Source organism: Bos indicus x Bos taurus, chromosome 26 (assembly GCF_003369695.1).
Source record: "Bos indicus x Bos taurus breed Angus x Brahman F1 hybrid chromosome 26, Bos_hybrid_MaternalHap_v2.0, whole genome shotgun sequence".
NCBI classification, from domain to species: domain Eukaryota; kingdom Metazoa; phylum Chordata; class Mammalia; order Artiodactyla; family Bovidae; genus Bos; species Bos indicus x Bos taurus.
The window spans coordinates 14,990,556-15,009,141 of record NC_040101.1 but is presented as its reverse complement, the minus strand read 5'-3'; the positions used below and the strand labels follow the sequence as shown (position 1 = coordinate 15,009,141).

General features: G+C 39.6%; 1 pseudogene across 1 annotated transcript; it reads left to right on the top strand.

Annotated features, from left to right (window-relative positions):
- Positions 1-10,858: 10,858 nt before the first annotated feature.
- Positions 10,859-13,766, top strand: LOC113884341 (annotated as a pseudogene). The gene has a single exon (XR_003508853.1). The product of XR_003508853.1 is annotated as a dnaJ homolog subfamily C member 10 pseudogene (transcript).
- Positions 13,767-18,586: the final 4,820 nt, after the last annotated feature.

Sequence of the window (18,586 nt, the reverse complement as noted above, 5' to 3'; positions counted from 1 at the left end):
CAAACCCAAGTTTCCTGCATCTCCTGCTTCTCAGGTGTATTCTTTACCACTGAGCCATCATGGAAGCCCAATGGAATGCTACTCAGTCATTAAAAAGAATGAAATATTTTCATCTGCAATAACATGGATGGACCTTGAGGGAATTATGCTAAGTGAAATAAATCAGACAGAAAGACAAATACTGTATGTTCTCACAAGTGGAATCTAAAACCAAAACTAAGCAACAGCAAAGAAAACCCCAAGCTCATAGGTAGAGACCAGATCAGTGGTTGCCAGGGGTAGGGGTAGGGATGGGGCAAGTGATATGGGTTAAGGAGATCTAAAAATACAAACTTCCAGTTATAAATAATTCATGGGATGTAATATACAGCCTGGTGACTATGTATTGCATATTTAAAAGTTGATTAGAGAGTAGATCTTAAAAGTTTTCATCATAAGAAAAGGAATTGTAACTATGTGTGGAAATGGATGTTAACTGCACTTACTGTAGTGATAATTTCTCAGTATATACAAATATTGAATCATTATCTTGTATACCTGAAACTAATGAGATGTTATAAGTCAGCTATAAATGGTCTGCTAGGTCACTTCAGTCGTGTTTGACTCTTTTGTGATCCCACCAAGCTCCTCTGTCCATGGGATTCTCCAGGCAGGAATACTGCAGTGGGTTGCCATTTCCTCCTGCAAGGGATCTTCCTCACACAGGGGTCAAACTCGTGTCTTTTATGTCTCCTCCATTGGCAGGCCTGTTCTTTATCACTAGCGCCACCAGGGAAGCACCCTCCCCCCTCAAAAAAAGTGGTGTGCCAAGTCATTAAGGTGACAGAGGATGAGATGGTTGAACGACATCACTGACTCAATGGACATGAGTTTGAACAAACTCCAGGAGATAGTGAAGGACAGGGAAGCCTGGCATGCTACAGTTCATGGGGTATCAAAGAATCAGACATGACTTAGCGGTTGAACAACATGTCAACTATACCTTGATTTTTTAAAAGAGATTTTAAAAACAGTTCAAAGAATTAGGGAGCCTGCTCTAAGAAGAGTAATGCAAAATTATGAATGTAAAATTAGGCATAGAACCTTGAAAAGACCCATGCACCTGAAAAGGGGCTCTAAAATTTAAGCCAGGTAGATCTGGCTTGAGATGATTCCTGCTGGCATTCTGCTTGCAGACAAGTTTCTCCTTTTTCAAAAACATAATACCAATTCTTAAAAAATAAGCCTTCTGTCTTGTCTGTCTGTACTAGGGCTTAATAACTATACTTCTATTCCTCATTCTATTTCTATTTCTGTTCCTAATTGCTATTTCTCAATTTGAGTTAACTTGAGAGCTGTCAGAAATGGAAGTTTCCTGGTAAAGCCGTTTACAATGTAAAAGTCCTCTGCTCTCAACAACCTTTCTTTTGTGGCCTGAATCTTATTGTGGCCCATGATTTTAGGCAAGAACAGTATCTTTATATTGAATTTCTTTTAACCTAAAGGTTGCTTGTGTTTGTATCCAGAGCACTTTCCTCAGTAATCTGAAGTCTCTCTTGTTAAGAGGTTTTTCTTCCTTTTCTTGTCATCGCTAATCCATGCATTAGTTACTTTTCTGAGTTACTGCAATTTCATCGGTTCTCAGGTAGCACTGCTGCTGCTGCTGCTGCTAAGTCGCTTCAGTCGTGTCCGACTCTGTGTGACCCCATAGACGGCAGCCCGCCAGCTCCGCCATCCCTGGGATTCTGCAGGCAAGAATACTGGAGTGGGTTGCCATTTCCTTCTCCAATGCATGAAAGTGAAAGGTGAAAGTGAAGTCGTTCAGTCGTGTCTGACTCTTAGCGACCCCATGGACTGCAGCCTACCAGGCTCCTCCGTCCATGCGATTTTCCAAGCAAGAGTACTGGAGTGGGGTGCCGTTGCCTTAAAACAAAACCCTGCCTGCCAATGCAGGAGACATAAGACACATGGATTCAATCCCTGGGTGGGGAAGATTTCCCGGAGGAGGAAATGGCAATCCACTCCAGTATTCATGCCTGGAGAATCCCATGGACAGAGGAGTCTGGCAGGCTACAGTCCATAGGGTCACAAAAGAGTCGGAAACAACTGAAGTGACTCAGCACACCCGCATAAGCATGAACGCATATTCTTGCTTATAAAGAACTAGTTTAGTAGAAAGATTGTGGAATTTCAAGTCAGAGGATCTGGATTTAAGTGTTGACCCACTCTACGTACAACCTATATTGTCACTTAATACCTACCTGTTCTCAATAATTTGTCATAAAATGGGGATAAGGTTACTGTGAGAGAAAATCATATGGGAAAGTAGTTGTAAAAGAAAAGAATGTTTTAAAAACAAGAGTGAAGTGAAATGAAGCCATTTTTAGATCAAAGAAAACAAAGCGAATGTAGGCCTTCTAGACTACAAGAAATTCCAAAGACGGAAACTTGCGATGAAACACATCAGAAATGGTAAATATGTGGACAAATGAAACAGATTATCTTTCCACCCATAACATTTTTCAAATCTGTGACTTGATTGTGACATCATCCTGTGGGGTGTGTCTTATTATATACATGTAATAGATATGACAACTATAGCATAAAGGGACAGAGAATGGTAGGAAATGAACCTACATAGCTGCAAAGTTGTTAACATTTATGTGAAGTGGTACAGTGTTAACTCTAAGTAGACTGAAAAGTTAAAGATACATGTCTCCCTAGAGCAACTGCTAAAAACCAATAGAGGTTAAAATAACACAGTAGAAATTAAAATCAATGAATTTGTATAATCAGAAGTAAATACCTGAAGGGATACCTGGAGCATAACTTAAGGCCAGAGGTGTGTGGCAGGAGGAACACAGTTCCACCTCTAGTGATGAGAACAGCAGTGTTACCTCATGCTCAGCCCCAAAGTCAGGGGTTTCAAGGACTCTTCCTAGGTAGGTAGACAGACTGACAGATATTGACAGATATCAGTAGAGGTGGAGAATAAAGCTACATTAGAGACAATTGGGGAAAGCCTGGCAGTGGGGCTTGGAGTCTGGTCTGGACTCTGCAGTAACTGATGCTCTGTCCCTGTGCAAATTACTTTCCCTCTTTGAGCCTTGACTTCTCCAATTTTGGTGAAATTGAGAATGTGAAAGATTGTTTCACACAATATTTTGGCCACTTGATGCGAAGATCTAACTCATTTGAAAAGACCCTGACGCTGGGAAAGATTGGAGGCAGGAGGAGAAGGGGACGACAGAGGATGAGATGGTTGGATGGCATCACCGACTCAATGGACATGAGTTTGAGTAAACTCCGGGAGTTGGTGATGGACAGGGAGGCCTGGCGTGCTGCAGTCCATGGGGTCGCAAACAGTCGGACACAACTGAGCGATCGAACTGACTGACTGACTGACTAAAAGATTATTTCTAAGATTGCTTCCTTTAAACAAACAGGATTTGGAATGAGGTTAGGCTATTTCTAAATTAATTACTTTTAAGTTTTGTTGTAGGTGGTTTTCGCTTTCCCTCTAGCTCTAATATAGTAAGATTTCATTTTTTTATTTTGCTTATGACGTTCTCCTTTATCATAGACTCCTCACATTATAAAGCTCTGGTGAATACCTGTATGTTTTCATTGGAAGTAACTTTCCACTGATATGTATTAATGGTAAAGATGTAAAAGTCATTTGATGTTTTTTAATGGTCTTTTAATCATAGGGGAAAAAAACCTTTTTTCACTTCCCTTCAATATATTTAGTTAAGGGGCCCTCTAGTGGAAGAATCTTGCATATAGCACTACAGTAGTTAAAATGCTTACAGATTGATGGCTCAGATGGTAAAGAGTCTGTCCGAGATGCAGACCTGGGTTCTATCCCTGAGTCGGGAAAATCCCTTGGAGAAGGGAATGGCTATCCACCCCAGAGTTTTTGCCTGGAGAATTCCGTAGATAGAGGAGCCTGGCGTGCTGCAGTCCATGGGGTCGCAAAGAGTCAGACATGACTGAGCGACTGAACTGAACTGATACATTAAAAAATAAAATATCTATGCTTATATTACAGTAAAATTCCCCAAATTCAGGCCCTCATTTAAATTAAACTTCTAGTTAATTCATTATCAAAATATAAGACTGCATAGATAAGATTATAACAGTTAAATTCTTTCGGTCCCAATTATCGTTTGTTGCCATTAGATTAACCGTGTGCTTGAGAATGTATAAAATAGAAGTGATATTACGTTACTCCCCAAAAATGTGTCCAAAGAAAAGACACTTGAGTCCCATATCATTTACCTCTTTCCTAGAGAGTGTCTGCATTTTTCAGGTGAAAGAAAGACTGTGTCGACTGGAGAGAAAGTACACTTAGAACAGAACTTGGGTCTCTCAGAGTGATGGTGGGGGCCAACGTGCATTTCCCCTTTTGCTTACATGTCAAAGGAAAGTCACAAACACTTCTAGCTACAAAATATGCCTTATCAAAAACAAACAAACAAAATCTGACCTGTTACTAGGTTCCACAGGTTCCTCCCTTAGGAATTTGTTCTAAATTAGTTGCATTAAGTGTGATAACCTATACACGTTCTTCCCTTAATTCAGCAGAAAAGTACTGTGAAAGGCAATGATTTTTAAGCTTCATTCGGAAGCCAGCTTGACCTCATTTGCAGTCAATTATGCTAAAAGATATAAATATATCTAAAGCAATTTAATTAATTAATCTGGTATGTATACTGAGTTTCAATCCATTATTAGTTTTAGCTTTAACAAATTGATATAATCCATCTAAAATATCAAATTGGTTGTATTAAAAGGAGCCTCAAAGGGCAAATGAAAAACTGAACTTACTAAGCAGAAAGAGATATGAAAATCATCTTAGACTTGAATTTCAAGAGGGTAAGTAACTATTTTAGGGCTTCCCTGGTAGCTCAGTCAGTAAAGAATCTACCTGCAGTGCAGGAGACCTGGGTTCAATCCCCGGGTCAGGAAGATCCCCTGGAAAAGGAAATGGCAGCCCACTATAATATTCTTGCCTGGAAAATCCTGTGGACGGAGGAGCCTGATGGGCTACAGTCCATGGCGTCACAAGAGTAGGACATGACTTAGCGACTAAACCACCACCAAGTAACTATTTCATTATTAGTTTTAAAACAGGTTCCTAAATTGGTTTCTGATAAGAACCTTAAATGACTCATCAATAAATTTAGCTTTCTTTTCACAGTAGAGGGGCAAGATAATGACTCATGACAACTACCTTAAGAGTTATATGTACTCTTATTTTCTTTATAAAAACAAAGAAAAAAAATGGCTAAAAATATTTGGAATGCTTTTATCTTCCCTTGCTGCTGCTGCTAAGTTGCTTCAGTCGTGTCCGACTCTGTGCGACGCCATAGACGGCAGCCCACCAGGCTCCCCCGTCCCTGGGATTCTCCAGGCAAGAACACTGGAGTGGGTTGCCATTTCCTTCTCCAATGCATGAAAGTGAAAAGTGAAAGTGAAGTCGCCCAGTCGTGTCCGACTCCTAGCGACCCCAGGGACTGCAGCCTACCAGGCTCCTCTGTCTATGGGATTTTCCAGGCAAGAGTACTGGAGTGGAGTGCCATTGCCTTCTCCGATATCTTCTCTTGAGTGGACATAAATCCCACTGTTCCTTTTAGATATTACTGTCGGATTGTCTTGTCAAGTCAAAGTGCCAGAGGTTTCCACTGCATATGCTATTTTGTTATTGACTCATTTGGGCACGTTCTGAAGCAGTTTACTGTCTGAAAGTGGGCACTTGTCTTCTGAGGTTCATGTCCCTGGAGACTCCTGGCTCCCAGTCTCCTGGGAGGGCTGAAAGGACAGATGGGGCCACCAGGCAAATCAGAGCCTGTCCATCCTGCAGCTCTGGGTAGGAAAGGCAATACATTTAAGTCCTCTGATTATAATCCAATACAAGAATTATAGTTCTTGTATGTATGGATTTATTTTTAAAAGTCAAATATCCCACTGGTGTATCCTGACCAGGATAATAATTAGGAAAAAAGAAAACAGTCTTTAATGTATAATCAAGGCTGATTTCACTAGAGAATTTACGATGTGTAAACATTTAAGAAGTAGTTATTCTAGTAGCATTCTCAACTCAGAGAGTTTTGCAGGATATCCTTGCCCTTCCTGTAATGTTTAATTGAGAAAAGTATTTGTCATGACATGGAGATGACTAGGGAATGGATATCACCCATAAAAAATGGACAGTATTTCCAGTAATTTTATGACTCATACAATTTTCTCATACATTTAAGAAATTCTTTATATAACTGCTTATCCAGGAAAGAGTATTTTAGAGAAAGTGGAATTTAATTTAACTTTGTACTATATTTAGTATAACTTAAGTTATCCAAATGACTGCCTCATCTAAAGTATTTACTTTTCAGCAATATGCTCAGCACTCTCCAGACAAAGTTATAGTCATCCTATAAATGAAGAAAACATAATTGGCTTAATTATCACTTACTGTGTTAACTGTGATTTTCCTTATGTGCTTTCAATTACTTGTCAATTATTTCTCATAATCAAGTATAAAAATACACATATTTATTAAACTCAGACTTGGTGAATATGTGTCATTTCACAATTAAAATATCAAATTATATGTTAAGCATGTATTTTTAATCAGAGGTAAGATATTTTGGCCTAGAAGGGGGAAAGATTGAGTTTAATTAGAAAAAAATAAAATAGATTGTTAGTAAATTCTGCAAAGCCTTATAGAAGCACAAATAAAATAGGAAAAGTTCATCAGAATAACAGTAATAATAATAATAATAATAATAAATAAATCGTCTACTCTACACCAGGCCCCATTCTACTGCTTTCCCTTATCTACTCCTCACAGGAGCACAATGAGATAAGTTTTATAGCATCTCTATTTTATAGATGAGGAAATTGAAATACAAAGATCATTAGATTTCACTGGTTTTTCTATGATGTGCATCAGTGTGATTTTCACTGGATTTATCCTGCTTGGGGATTGTTGAATTTCTTGTATATATGGATTCATTTTTAAAAGTCAATGTTAGACATTTTCAGCCATTATATCTTCAAATACTTAATTTAGCATCTTACCCAGGATTCCAATTTTGTATATATTAAAATGCTTGTTATTTTCTCACCAGTCACTCTGGTTCTATTCAATTTTTCAGCCTTTTCTTCTCTATCTACTTCAATAAAATAGTTTCTATTGCCATGCTTCAGTTTACTGATCTTTTCTTCTGTAGTGCACAATCTTTTGTTACATCCATTGTTAGAATTTCTATTCCTAACTCATGTGTCCATGTTTTCCTTTAGATCTTGAATATATTTATGGTGTGTGTGTGTGTGTGTGTGTGTCTTAGTTGTGTCCAACTCTTTGTGACACTATGGACTGTGGCCCTCCAGGCTCTTCTGTCCATGGGATTTCCCAGGCAAGAATACTGGAGTGGGTTGCCATTTCCTCCTCCAGGGGATCTTCCCCACTTAGAGATCAAAGCCATGTCTCCTGCATTGGTAGGCAGATTCTTTAGCACTAGCACCACCTGGGAAGTTATGGTAGATATTTTTAAATTTTTATTTTCTAATTTTATTATTTCCATTAATTCTGGATATCTCCCTATTAACTGGTAAGTCATATTTTTCTGCTTCTTTGCATGTCTGGTAATTTATCATTGCTGGTCATTTATAATTTTACAGTATTGAGTATATTATTGTCTTCTACCAAAGATAATTCTATGAGTTTAATTTTTCTTTTGTAGTTGAATGGAGGACTCAGTTAATTTACTTGCAGATCAGTCTAATCTTTTTGAAATTTGTTCTTATGTTCTGTTAAGCTAGATTAGGATTAACCTTTATTCTTGGGCTATGTTAGCTCTCCTCCTACAGCATGGCCTTTTGGAAGGTATCTATTGAATGCCTTGATCATTCAATTAGATCTCTTAATTTTCTTAGGCCATATGTTTCCCAATTGTGTGTGAGCTGCAGGAGTTGTTCAGATTATAAATTTTTCCCCAAACAGTTGATCTTTCCCTAATCAGTTCAGTTCACTCTTTGAGACCCCATAGACTGCAGCACACCAGGCTTCCCAGTCCATCACTAACTCCCAGAGCCTACTAAAACTCATGTCCATCATTTCAGTGATACCATCCAGCCATCTCATCCTCTGTCATCCCCTTCTCCTCCCGCCTTCAATCTTTCCCAACATCAGGCTCTTTTCCAATGAGTCGGTTCTTCACATCAGGTGGCCAAAGTATTGGAGTTTCAGCTTCAGCATCAGTTCTTCCAGTGCATATTCAGGACTGATTTCCTTTAGGATGGACTGGTTGGATCTCCTTGCAGTCCAAGGGACTCTCAAGAGTCTTCTCCAACACAGCAGTTCAAAAGCATCAATTCTTTGGTGCTCCGCTTTCTCTATAGTCCAACTCTCACATCCATACATGACTACTGGAAAAACCATAGCCCTGACTAGATGGACCTTTGTTGGCAAAGTAATGTCTCTGCTTTTTAATATGCTGTCTAGGTTGGTCATAGCTTTTCTTCCAAGGAGCAAGCATCTTTTAATTTCATGGCTGCAGTCACCATCTGCAGTGATTTTGGAGCCCCCCAAGATAAAGTCTGTCACTATTTCCCTTGTTTCCCCATCTATTTGCCATGAAGTAAGTGATGGGATCAGATGCCATGATCTTAGTTTTCTGAATGTTGAATTTTAAGCCAACTTTTTCACTTTCCTCTTTCACTTTCATCAAGAGGCTCTTTATTTCTTTTTTGCTTTCTTCCATAATAAGGGTGGTATTATCTGCCTATCTGAGGTTATTGTTATTTCTCCCGGCAATCTTGATTTCAGCTTGTGCTTCCCCCAGCCCAGCGTTTCACATGATTTGCTCTGCATATAAGTTAAATAAGCAGGGTGATGGTATACAAGCTTGACCTACTCCTTTCCCGATTTGGAACCAGTCTGTTGTTCCATGTCCAGTTCTAACTGTTGCTTCTTGACCTGCATACAGATTTCTCAGGAGGCAGGTCAGGTGGTCTGGTATTCCCATTTCCTGAAGAATTTTCCACAGTTTTTTGTGATCCACACAGTCACAGGCTTTAGAGTAGTCAATAAAGCAGAAGTAGATGTTTTTATGGAACTCTCTTGCTTTTTTGCTGATCCAGTGAATGTTGGCAATTTGATCTCTGGTTCCTCTGCCTTTTCTAAATCCAGTTTGAACATCTGGAAGTTCACAGTTCACATGCTGTTGAAGCCTGGCTTGGAGAATTTTGAGAACTACTTTGCTCGCGTGTGAGATGAGTGCAATTGTGCTGTAGTTTGAATATTCTTTGGCATTGCCTTTCTTTGGGGTTGGAATGAAAACTGACCTTTTCCAGTCCTGTGACCACTGCTGAGTTTTCCAGATTATCCAAGATTCAAGTGGAGCCCCGTGCCATTTTCTGAAAACTTTTCATCTTTATAGCTTCCTGCACTCCAGTACTTTGCTCTGCACCTTCTAACTACTTTAGGCTCCGTGAACTCCACTCTTTTTCTCCTCGGCTCAATTAGTCTACCTTGCTCCAGCTGGAACCTCCCTCCTTGTGCTGAGGTTCAGGAAATGCCTCCAGGCATATAGCTAGAGAGATCGAAAGTCTCACCTCATTTGTTTTTCTTTTTACCCCATTTATTACAATCCTGCACTACCCATTGTTCAGTCTTTGCAAATCACTGATATATTGTCCAAACTTTTAATTATGTATGGTAAAAGAACAATCCTGATACCAGCTGCTCCATCATGGCTTGAAAGAGAAATCCATTCACTTATAATTTTTTAAGTGGATTTTGCCAGCCTTAAAAGGTTAGTGATGAAATGCACGTGGTGAGACAGCCTCTGGCTTTGCCTGCCCTCTGTCAGTTTCCTCAGATCATTTCTAATTGTTTGATCCCCCAAACATCTCAGGTATAGAACAAAAAAGATTTTTTACAAATTATTAGTTTAGTATTTTTCTTTATTTTTTTCCCTTTGTTTGTTATCTCTCTTTTGTCCCTCTTTCATCATAGCTTTCAGTACCCAAGCTGTGACCTCTGAGTCTGTTGAATTTTGCATCTCTCTACCTACTTGCTATTTCTTCCTGCTCAATGACATCTGCTGAATCTTGTTATTCCATTCTTTAAGTACCTTGGAGTTGCATCCTATTAAAACCTCTTGAGAGCTCATGTCTTGAAAGGAGTTCCGAGTGGCTGGAAAACGGTCCAAATGGGTATCAGCAAGGTTGGAGATCTCAGGGAAGCTAATCGTATCTATAAAGTCTTACTTGTAGTGAGGAATTCCCCAGACACTAGCTACATGTGGCCACTTGAAATGTGACGCCTGTTGAAATGATAATATTTTGGATATTTTGGACTAAGTAAGTTGTTAAAATGTATTCACCTATTTCTTTTTACTTTTCAAAATGTGGCTTACGATACAATATTCCTATCAGGCCGTGCTGACCTAGAAAGCACAGGGCAGGGAAGGAGGCTAAAGTTTTAAGGACAATAGTGTGGCCAGTCTGTGTTTTAAACCTGACTGTCAGGCAGTGTAGAGGATACACACTGTTCTGGGGACAAGGAAAGCAATTAGAAGACTACTGTGACGGTCCAGGGAAGAAATTATTATCATATTTAATCTCACAATGGTTTTATTTCCATTGGAAAAAAAATTGCCATTTGCTGCATTAGTAGTAAGGGAGCAAAATACAAATAAAGCAAGTTATCAAAAAAAAAATGTGGGGTCCGCGGCGCGCACCCGCCGCAATGGTGCGGGTGCGCGGGCTTAGTGGTTACAGCGTGTTCTTCAGCTCCGGGTTGAAGCCGGAGCCGGAGCCGGAGCCGGATTCCGCGCCGAGGGCCACGTCAACCTAAACCTACCCCGCACTCCCCACCCCGTTCGGCCCGCAGGTCCTTAGGCGAATCCTCCCAAGCTGCGGCCTCCACGCCTTTCCCACAATGCACCGCGCCAGGCCCCGCCCCGCCTCGCCTAGGAGACCGCCGCGCGAGGAGCAGACCGGAGCCGGCTGCGCTGGTAGCTGCCGGTGTGGCTGGTCCAACCCCATCACAGGCGCGGCGGCCCAGCGGTCAGAGAGTTTTTTTGGTGACGTGAGAAGGAAGGATTAGAAATGAATCGAAAACCGTTCACAGATTAACATTTGGGGAGACAATTTATGATGCCTGTTTCACTTTTGGAGTAATGTGGACAGAAGTTCTCAAATTTGCATATTACATCAACTGGAACCAGTGGCATTATCTTAATGTTTATTTAAATCAGAACTTGTACAAGAAAAACAATGGGAGTCTGGTTAAATAAAGATGACTATGTCAGAGACTTGAAAAGGGTCATGCTCTTTTTTCTAGTAATGTATATGGCCATTTTAGTGGGTACAGATCAGGATTTTTACAGTTTACTTGGAGTATCCAAAACTGCAAGCAGTAGAGAAATAAGACAAGCTTTCAAGAAATTGGCATTGAAGCTACATCCTGATAAAAACCCGAATAACCCAAATGCACATAGTGATTTTTTGAAAGTAAATAGAGCATATGAAGTACTCAAAGATGAAGATCTGCGGAAAAAATACGACAAATATGGAGAAAGGGGACTTGCAGATAATCAAGGAGGCCAGTATGAAAGCTGGAATTACTACCGTTATGATTTTGGTATTTATGATGATGATCCTGAAATCATAACATTGGATAGAAGAGAATTTGATGCTGCTGTTAATTCTGGAGAACTGTGGTTTGTGAACTTTTACTCCCCAGGGTGTTCACACTGCCATGATTTAGCTCCCACATGGAGAGACTTTGCAAAAGTAGTAGATGCATTGCTTCGAATTGGAGCAGTTAACTGTGGCGATGATAGAATGCTTTGCCGAATGAAAGGAGTCAACAGTTATCCCAGCCTTTTCATTTTTAGGTCTGGAATGGCTGCAGTGAAATACCATGGTGACAGATCAAAGGAAAGTTTAATGAATTTCGCCATGCAGCATGTTAGAAGCACAGTGACAGAATTATGGACAGGAAATTTTGTTAACTCCATACAAACTGCATTTGCTGCTGGTATTGGCTGGCTGATCACTTTTTGTTCCGAAGGAAGCGATTGTTTGACCTCACAGACACGTCTCAGGTTAAGTGGTATGTTGGATGGTCTTGTTAATGTGGGATGGGTGGACTGTGCCACCCAGGACAACCTTTGTAAAAGTTTGGATATTACAACAAGTACGACTGCCTATTTTCCTCCTGGAGCCACTTTAAATAACAAAGAGAAAAGCGGTATTTTGTTTCTTAATTCATTGGATGCTAAAGAAATTTATTTGGAAATAATGCATAATCTTCCAGATTTTGAACTCCTTTCAGCAAATTCACTACAGGATCGTTTAGCTCATCATCGGTGGCTCTTATTTTTTCAATTTGGACAAAATGAAAATTCAAATGATCCTGAGTTGAAGAAACTAAAAACTCTACTTAAAAATGAACATATTCAAATTGGCAAGTTTGACTGTTCCTCTGCACCAGACGTCTGTAGTAACTTCTATGTTTTTCAGCCATGTCTAGCAGTATTTAAAGGACAGGGAACCAAAGAATTTGAAATTCATCATGGAAAGAAGATTCTATATGACATACTTGCCCTTGCCAAGGAAAGTGTCAATTCTCATGTTACCACACTTGGACCTCAAAATTTTCCTGCCAATGAAAAAGAACCATGGCTAGTTGATTTTTTTGCCCCTTGGTGTCCACCATGTCAAGCTTTATTGCCAGAGCTGCGAAAAGCATCAAAGCATCTTTATGGTCAGCTTAAGTTTGGTACATTAGACTGTACAATTCATGAAGGACTCTGTAACATGTATAACATTCAGGCTTATCCAACAACAGTGGTATTCAACCAGTCCAACATTCATGAATATGAAGGACATCACTCTGCTGAACAGATCTTGGAGTTCGTAGAGGATCTTATGAATCCTTCAGTGATCTCTTTGACACCTACCACTTTCAACGAACTGGTTAAACAAAGAAAGCATGATGAAGTCTGGATGGTTGATTTCTATTCTCCATGGTGTCATCCATGTCAAATCTTAATGCCAGAATGGAAAAGAATGGCCCGGACATTAATTGGACTGATCAATGTGGGCAGTATAGACTGCCAACAGTATCATTCTTTTTGTGCCCAAGAAAATGTTCGGAGATACCCTGAGATAAGATTTTTTCCCCAAAAATCAAATAAAGCTTATGAATATCATAGTTACAATGGTTGGAATAGAGATGCTTATTCCCTAAGAATCTGGGGTCTAGGATTTTTACCTCAAGCATCTATAGATCTAACACCTCAGACTTTCAATGAAAAGGTTTTACAAGGGAAAAACCATTGGGTGGTTGATTTCTATGCTCCTTGGTGTGGACCTTGCCAGAACTTTGCTCCAGAGTTTGAGCTCTTGGCTAGGACACTTAAAGGAAAAGTAAAAGCTGGAAAAGTAGACTGTCAGGCTTATGCTCAAACTTGCCAGAAAGCTGGTATCAGAGCCTATCCGACTGTGAGATTGTATCCTTATGAAAGGGCAAAGAGAAATACTTGGGGAGAGCAAATAGACTCCAGAGATGCAAAAGAGATTGCTACCTTAATATATGAAAAATTGGAAAAGCTCCAAAATCATGAGAAAAGAGATAAGGACGAACTTTAATGACGTTGAAAATGAAGAAAAAATTGAAAAGAAATCGACAGATGACATCAGAAGATACCTTTTCAGAAAGTTACTTATATTCCTGATGGGAATAAATGAACCTTATCTTGGACTTACAGTTGCACTGCCTGAATCTGTACAACATTGATATAAATGAAAGGTCTGCAGACTTTTCTATAAACGGACATATCATAAATATTTTAGGCTCTGTAGACCATGTATGGTTTTTTGTTACATATTCTCTGGTTTGGTTTTGGTTACAACCCCTTAAAAATGTAAAAACCATTCTCGACTCAGGGCTGTGTACAAATAGGCCACAAGCCACATTCAGCCTGTGGGCCACAGATTGCTGACTCCCAGAAAGGTGTTTAGGCTGGCTGGCCTAAGAAATAAAAGTGTATTTTATCACTTAACGTTTTGGGGCTGGCCTGTAAGGAGAACTTGGTTTTTAGTCACCTGTTCTAAAAAAATCTCGGAGATTGATGCTCTGACCATGTATTATTTCATTTAAAAAAACATTCAAAATGTGGGAAAACCATCTTTCTAATGGTTGAAGAATTGTTGTAATTTTTCACATATGACAAAAAATTTTCTAACAGTAAGTAAACAAATCCTATTGACTTATACAGTATTCATAAATATCTGAGGGGGTGGAATATATATAGTAATTAACTGGGCATTGTAAACTATCTCAAGTATTTCTGTTTTAAAGATAAGTGTTCATTTATTTTTTGAGCTGCTTTCATAATAGTTTTTCCCTGTGATGGTAATTGATTTTTTGAAGCATCTTTCTAATAATTCATTTTTAGCTCCTGGGCTTTGATGCGTGTCCTCCATTTACATTTGCCTTTTTTCCTTCAGAGTTGTGGTTTTTCATTCTTCAAAACTTTATTGGTCAAGAAGGAAAAATTTTGTTTGTTCACTATAGCTCCTTATGATACTGTGGTTATTTCAATTATTTACTGTTGGAGGCTGCCATTTTCAGGTAAATATTGGCATAATAACTGAAGTTATTTCTGTAAGAAAATCAAATATAAAAATTAAAAAAAAATGTGTTATTTTCTTTCGGAAAACAGATACCCCGTCTTACACACAAATATATACATACACATTTAACATCGCCTACTGTACCCATTCCTGACCATTTTTTATATCAACTCTAGACTAACACAGTCCTGGAGGGAACATGGCCTTTTGTGAATTTACACAAGTCATCTGGGGCTGGAGGAAAGAAATTGTCCCCAAGACACCTCTGATTGTTACCAATGGCATGAGCCTGGAAAGCTTGCTTCAAGCCTCTGAGTCTCACCATCCTTATAAGTAAAACAGTTGAAGTATCAAGGTTTCTGCAGGAGATTAACTACAAAAACTTTAGAAGTACGTAAAACTGAATAACGAATGCTCTAAAATTTTAAGTATGCTTGTTCGTCTTTTTCACAACATAAACCATCTTCATGCATAACAGAGGGGGGCTAGAAATTATTTCAGTCCCTGAGTCTGGGGGACCTGAAACCCCTCACATTTGGCGGGACAGATGCTCCGGAAGGTTTAAGACACAGTAACCCCCAGATGACTGCCATCTCCTTCTGCTCAGGGGGCGTCTGGCTTCCCCAGGCAGGTGTGTTCTCCATCCCGCTGAAGGCCTTGGTGGTGGGCAGAGCCAGATAAAGGAAGCCAGACAGGCTCTCTGAAGGTTAAGTAAATGAGACTCTGTTTGGCTAACACGCTGGTTATCTGGCCACACAGGTGTCCCAGGGTCTTTCTTTCCCTCACCTGGAATTTGGTATCACGAGGTTGCCAGAATCAGAGCCGAAACATATTAAATATGTTAATATTTAACTCCTCTGCAAACATAGCTACTGGCTTAGAAACGTCTAAGTTTGGATTTTTTACATTTAAATGTCCAAGGTTTGAGGGTCAAAACTGAATCAATGTTATGTAGTGCTCTGCTGAATCTAGGAGAAAGGAGTGTTTTGAATTATTTTTCAATTAAAGGCCACTTTCGGTGCCATATACTACCTGGGGAAGGACTGCTATGGCTCTGTCACCCCTTCCCAGGGTCCACCCTGTAGCCTGCAATCCTGAGATGTCAGGAGTAATAAAAGCTGGTGGAGAGCAGAGTTCCAGTGGTAGCTCCAAGCCCTACCTATGATGTTTGAGAATTTCCTCTGTACCCAGCACACATAAATTGCATCTGGGGACCTAGGCAACACTGGTTGAATTTTTACTAAAACTCGAGGTATCATTTGGCCTCAGATTGCTTTTGAAAACAATGGTCACCCTCAGGGTCTGAACTGAAAAATGTCCATTAAAATTAAAATTCTATAAAAAAGGAGTGAAGAGTAATTAATTTTTATAATTTAGGAAGAAAGGAGTTTTTTAAAACCAAAAATTGGAAAATCATCTGTCAAATTATTAATGTTTTGCTTAATATTTGCATCCAAATCTCATGGTAAAGTTTACAGCCCAGGATGAAAAATCCCATGGACAGAGGAGCCTGGTAGGCTACAGTCCTTGGGGTCACAAAGAGTCAGACATGATTGAAGCGACTGAACACACACACACATTCAATGTTCGGTACCAAAGCTGTTCTTGGAAGTAGGAGAAATTGTACAATAAAATAATCTCCATTAGTTAAGTTAATGCTAATTGACATAACCTGAAATATCAGTGGCTTAACATAATAGGAATTTATTTCATGCTTATGTAAAGTTCAAAATGGATGTTTGTGATTGATGAGAGCTTTCCTCTAAGCAGGGAACCCAGGCTCCTTCCAGCTTGTGGCTCCACCAGCTTCAACACAGTCTTCAAGGTCACTGTTCTTGTCTGCATCAAGCCATGGAAAAGAAGGAGCATGGAGGGTCACGTGTAGGTTCTTCATGAACAGGACTAGAACTGATACACATCTGTGCACTCACATCTTATTGGCCTGTTGATCTTGTGGCACATCTTGCTGCAAGAGAGATTGAGCAAGAGAGTTTAATTCTATTCTCTGTGGGAAGAGGCGAGCAATCTCTGCTATGAACTCTATAAACACCCATTCCTAGAAAGCATGTTTGTGATATGAATGAAACAATATGGTTCACAAAATTTTACAAGATTGAATTTAAGGGAAGTTATTCATCTGGAATAGACATGATAGACTGCTGATTATGTACAATTCCTTTCTTGGCTTTTATAACAGTTTTGGAAACTGACTCTTCCTAGAGCACTCTAAAATTTGAGCCTATCTCCGTTCATTAAAATATTCTCCATGGACTCTAGTCTCTGTTTCAGAACTTAGTGACTTTTAGTCCTAAGTCTACAATCTATACTGAACAAAGATCACCTAAATTATGGATTAAATTTGTATCTAAAATGCCTACTTAGAAATTCTGTATGAATTACTTGGTAATTCATACAGAATGTATTTTATTTTATAGTAAACTCCAGTGTAAAGAAAGCTGAGCACCAAAGAATTGATGCTTTTGAACTGTGGTGTTGGAGAAGACTCTTGAGAGTACCTTGGACAGCAAGAAGATCCAACCAGTCCATCCTAAAGGAAATCAGTCCTGAATATTCATTGGAAGGACTGATGATGAAGCTGAAACTCCAATACTTTGGCCACCTGATGCAAAGAGCTGACTCATTTGAAAAGACCCTGATGATGGGAAAGGTTGAAGGCGGGAGGAGAAGGGGATGACAGAGGATGAGATAGTCAGATGGCATCACCAACTCAATGGACGTGAGTTTGAGTAAACTCCAGGAGTTGGTGATGGACAGGGAGGCCTGGTGTGCTGCAGTCCATGGGGTTGCAGAGTCAGACACAACTGAGTGACTGACTGAACTGAAAATCATAGTTAAAAATCACAGTTCTTTACTGTGAGTTTGTGTAGGCAGTTGTTACTATAGCAGTGATTCAAGCTGTATTGTTTTTTGTATGCATTCCCTCATTTGTTTGCTCATTCTTTCAAGGGGGATGTGTTCAGGGACTGTTTCTGGCCAACCTGGCTAGATACTGAGATAGGACATGGCCTAGAGAATCCCAGCCAGGTCAGAGTTTCTGATCCACAGCTGCTTGTGATGGGTGTCATGTGAGGCTATTTCTGAAGGGAAGTGTTTCTAGAGGGGAGAGAGAAACCAACCTCATCAGGATTGGAAAAGAGTCCATAAGGATGGGGTTAAATGCTGAGACCGGAAGGATCCAGTGGGACTTTGCCACGGCTCCCATCCATGGAATTCCTTCCTTGCAACTTCTGTCCTGGTGTTCATATTTCCCTTGCTCAACTTTCCTGAATTTTATTCATGCACAAATCATTTTGTGTTTTTTTTTTTTCCTTTATCTGTAAACTCTGTCAGGGAACTAGACTATTTGACCATTTTTGACCTACAAACGTGGCTATTTCAAATCATTCAACCAATATTTGTGATGCTGTCAGGCCAAATGCTGTGGTCTCTTAAAATTATGGTATCCTATCACAGTCTTTCTAAAATTAATTTTAAGCAATCTATCACCCAATGATAGATTGGGTGATAGATGCTACTTCTCTTCCATATTATATTTCCCAGACCATTTTCTTCCAAGTTGAATTTGGTTTTTCTCTTATGGGTAATTTCATTTGGTGGTAGGGTCACTGATTTCACCTCTATGTTCTTAGAAGTACCCCCAGTTCCTTTCATCAGTTCATTTATTCTGTCTTCCGTGTTATTGTTGAGAAATAAACTATTCCTATGGACTATCAAAATATCAACAGCTTTCCCCAAAGAAATGAAATCTCTTGAAGAATTGCCTCTATTTCATTGTTTTGGAGGGTAAGGCAAGATTGTATGAAATTGCATGAGCTGGTAAGCTCTTAGTATTTGTTGTCAAGACTATGGCTGTCAAATCCGTGGAAACAATTTAGTTTCACACACACCCACAGACCAGCCCAGAAAACTGTAAACTAAGAAAGGGATA